Below are 4,717 nucleotides of genomic sequence, written 5' to 3'. Positions count from 1 at the left end.
TGTCCACTGCTCCCGAGGTCACACCACCTGGGGCGGTACTGCAACTCAGCTCTGACGCTAACCACCCAGAATCAGCGTCAGACGCCCAGGTTAAGGGCTCAGTCCCCCACGGACTACCCCCATTTAGACACCAGCTGTCAGTGGGGTCCCCAGGACACCCGCCCTTCTGACACGCCGACTCCAAACTGGGTGTCTCCCGTGACCCCCTCAGTTTCTAGAATTCTCCGGAATGACTTACAGAACCCACTGAAAGTGCTGTGATGACAGCTTGAGACTGTAACGCAGGAGCAGCTGAATGAAGGGGCGCGGGGTGAGATCTGGGAGGGAGCGCGGTTTCCGGCCCTCTCCCCAGGGACTCAGCACCGCCCTCCCAGCTCATGGATGCGCTGAGTCTCTGTGTCCAGAGCTGTCACTGAAGTCTTCTGACGGAGCAGGCCGGCAGGCGAAGGACTCAGTTTCCGACCCCCTCTCCCTTTGCTGGCGGGAGTCCCGACCTCTCCTCATGTGGTGGGTTTTTCTGGTGCCCAGCCCCATCCTGATCCGGCCTGGGGACCCGCCCTGAGTCACCTTATTAGCACAGCAGACACTCCTCTCAGGAAATTCCAGGGGATTTTGAAGCCCATGCCAGGAACTGGGAAAGAAACCCATCATGTTCTTGATTCTACCACAACAATGTGCACACGCAGTGTCTCATTCATCCAGTCACCGCGGCATCCAGCCAGCCTGTCCCGCGCCAGCTCACCAAGGGCTTCCTAAAGTGGTGGCAAAACAACACCTTAAAAGGCACCCCCTGGGCCCAAGGTCCCCACCCCCACTCTACCCCAGCCAGGACGTCTGCTTCCTGAAGGAGAACTGTTTCTTTTCTCTAGGCCATTGGTCAGCAGCCAGTGTTTCAGACGCAGGCTTGCCTTGCCAATCATTGTTTAAAGCAAAACAAAAGAAAGCCATCATACCCTTCAGCTGAGGCTGCAGCTTGCTCCAATGACCCGCTGACCCCAGGCCCTGGACGCGCATCGCCACCACCACTGCTCCCAGGACCCCATCCAGCTGCAGCAACACAGCTGCCTGAGGACGTTCTCTGGGGACCTCGGTTCTTGGGGACATAGCCTCCTGAATCTGGCCCAGAGAGTCGGCGTCTGGTGCAGGCATGGTCCTAGGTCCCAGCCGCCCCTCCAAAGGCTTGTAAAGTGAGGCACCCCAACCCCCAAAGGAGGTTCAGACCTCAGCAGCCAGGAAAAGTGCCAGATGTCCACTGTGCCCCCTGCATTGCCCACACAGAGCTACTGGTCCCTGACCTTCCTCCCTCCCGCCAATTCTTAGCATTCTGGACCTTTTATTTTATGCAAGCCTTAACCTGAAACCTGAGACTGGCACGATTCCCATGGTCTTCAAATACCCAAATACGGCCCTGGCTGGCGTGGTTCAGTTGGTTGGAGTGTCGTCCCAGGCAGCAAAAGGTTGCTGGTTCAATTCCCAATCAGGGTGGTCAGGGCACATACCTAGGTTTCGGATTCAATCCCTGACATTCAGGAGGCAACTGATCGGTTTCTCTCGCTTGCTCGCTCTCCCTCCTTTCTCTCTCTCTCTCTCTCTCTCTCTCTCTCTCTCTCTCTCCAATAAAAACATATCCTAGGGTGAGGATTTAAAAAAAAAGAAAGACAACAAAGACCCCAGTACTTAGGTACTTAAGTGTTCCACAGGTGGCTGCTGGGTTTGGCCCCTCATGAGCCCTGCTGCACCCACAGCTCCCTGCACCCCTCCCTCTTAGGGGTGGAACGCCACAGTAATGAGGTCATGATTATATTAGGCACTTATGTGTACCAGACTTTGGGCTCAGGGTTTCACACGCAGCATTTCAGCAAATCTTCACACCCACTGTGGGGGGAGGGGTGCCATTATTCTATGTACAGCTGAGGAGGTTGATCAGAGAGGCTGAGTGACTTACTCAAGCTCACAAAGCCGCTAATTGGCGAAGCCAGGCAGAATTCAAACCCAGAACTGTCAAATGCCAGGCTGTGCATGCTTAACCACTTCACGATTCTGGCACCCCGAGACATTCCACGTGCTTCCTTCTCTTCTCCCACCCTGCCCGCCCCCCGGGTGCAGTTTCTGAGCAATGCAGGGGCCAGGGAGGGCATATCCTCCTGACCTTGAGAAAGCGGCCACCCTAGAGCAACCCCACCTGCCTTTCCATTGGCCTGTCCAGCCTGGCCTGGAGGTCACGCCTGCTCCTCAACTGAGTTATTCTTCACTTGGTGTTAGAAAGGATGTAAACAGAGCAGGTGCGTCTACATTTCCCTGTGCTGATACGAAGCTGTGTGGAAACCACTGAGGGGCAGGGAAGCACGCACAGTGGTTAAGCCGCAGGAGCCAGAGCCATATTTCCAAGGTCTGACTCTCCGCCTGGCCACTTACTAGCAGGAGACCTTGGGCAAGAAGCTTAGCTTCTCCCTGCCTCCGTTTCCCCAGCTACAAAATGGAGATCATAGACTTCAGTGCACAGGGTCACGGTGAGGATAGGATGCAAAGAGTTATGCCTGAAGCCACATTGAGCTGGGCATGGAAGGAGGGGCATGCCCAGGGTGTCCTCTCCCGGGCTGCAGCCTGACCCCTTTCAGTGCTGGGCGTGTGAGCCAGCGCCGTCTTTGACCCGCTGGCCTGCGAGACCCCTCTACCAACACCTTGTGCTTGAGCTCCTGCAGGGGCCCTCCTGCTGGAAGTCCTCCTGACTTGGCAAGCTGACAAAGCGCCGGTCGGGCCATTGTCAGAGGGCGTGTGCCTTGTGCCGCCCCCCAAACGGAGCATGTCTTCTCTGTGGTCGTGCCCAGCTCCAGGGTGGGCTGACTGGGGGAGGGGGATGTTTAGGGGGCTTTCGCTGGGTGCCTGGTTTTCTTCCTCACAACAAAGATCCGAGGTCGCTGTTAGTTACCATGGTCCACAATGAGGACGCCGAGCCTTGGAGAGGCCGCCCCAGGTATCAAATCTCATGCCAGTCTCCTCAGGAGCAGAAGTTTGGGCCATCAGAGAAGTGCATGGCAAAGCGTGCAAAGCTGGCTGGGCACAGCCCTCAGAAGGACTTTGGACCTGACCTGACACCTAGTGGCCACAAGTGGGAATTACTCCACCACTGGGAAGGCTCCAGGGCTGTTGCAGGCAGGTTTGGGGCTTGGCGTCCTTCACTTACTAGGTGAGGACAGTGTCTGGGGGTGGTCTGGGAGGTGGGGGTGTGTGTGTCAGGGTTGGTGGTGGGGTAGATTTCCGCTTTCCTGTATCTCCATCATTCTCCAATAGCTACCCAAGCAGATGATAACATTTGGTCAAAAAAATTGCTGCCTTTTCATTTTTATGCAAAAGATAAATAAAAGCATCTTGAGCAAACGGTGTTTTTTACTGATCTATAACCCACAGTTGCTAACACGTTTTGATACTTTATGGCCTTGTTGTCCTCAGGGTTCTACCCAGACACCAGCAGTGACTGGACGCTCACTCACAGGCAGGGGACTTGGTGGAGAATTTTCTGGATCATAACAGACTTAAGAGACATGGTCCCTGGCTTCATGCGGATTTGATTTATCTGGGGAGTTGGAGCAAAGACATCTACAGGTCCTGCGGGGTATAGCCAGTGTGAGTTTCAGCCCACGACCTCCTCGTTGTATTACTTTCTTTTCTTTTCATCCTCCTAATTCTGACTCAAGCCCCACCAGTGGTCAGCCAACTGCAGCTGGCGAGCCACCTGCGGCTCTTTGGCCCCTTGAGTGTGGCTCTTCCACAAAATACCACATGCGTCGCGCACGTACAGTGTGATTGAAACTTCGTGGCCCATGCGCAGAAGTCGGTATTTTGTGGACGAGCCACACTCAAGGGGCCAAAAAGCCGCATGCGGCTCGCGAGCTGCAATTTGCCGACCGCGGCCCTGTACCATCAACTTCAGGGCAAGACGTTGAACAAGGATGGGAAAGGGGAAAACATGCTGTGGGAAGGGGGACATCCATCGTTTCAAGTCACGATTCTGCCACAGATGTGGAGAGGTCTGGACACCGCCCCCTCCCCTCCCCCGCCTTGCAGCAGAGTGACACCCGCGGCTGGGCCTTGATTCCTGGGTGCTGTCCGGCACACCTCTGCTGCTCTGAAGTGCCAGCTCCTGGACACCCCCAACTTGCCCAGTTTCCCACCACTCACCCGAAACAATTGCCAGGTGAATGTGTCTGTTCACTCCACAGGTATTTATTGAGCATCTACTATCTGCCAGGCACCATGCGGTGCTACAGGGATGTCAGAGACAGTCCCTGCAGTTCTTCATCCGCAAAGGTAACTGATGAGGTTAACCGAGACCCTTTAAGTTACCCCCACGTGGCCTCCCCTACTCGGCGTGCACTGTACTTGGCTATTTTGCTCAGCTCCTCATGTCTCCCCAGTTTCCCAAAAAACGTGGCGTGGGAGGTCCCTACAACCGGTTGCAGCTGTCTCACTTCGCAGGTGGAACCATGAGGCTCCGAGGCCAGGTGGCCGGGTAGTGCCGGGCCTCACCGAGAAGCCAGGTCTCTCCGCCTCCCAGCCTGGCTTCTCTTCATGCGACCCCTCGGCATTTGCTCCTGAAGGCCCCTGTCCGCATCTCCTGGGCGTCTGTTCCCTCTGCCATTGCTTCCCGCACCTCGAAATCTCTCCCCTCGACACAGTTCACAATTACTATGACCACACGACGTCTCTGCATTGGCCT

Source organism: Myotis davidii, unplaced genomic scaffold (assembly GCF_000327345.1).
Source record: "Myotis davidii unplaced genomic scaffold, ASM32734v1 scaffold309, whole genome shotgun sequence".
Taxonomy (NCBI): Eukaryota; Metazoa; Chordata; class Mammalia; order Chiroptera; family Vespertilionidae; genus Myotis; species Myotis davidii.
Note: the sequence above shows the minus strand (reverse complement) of the source record.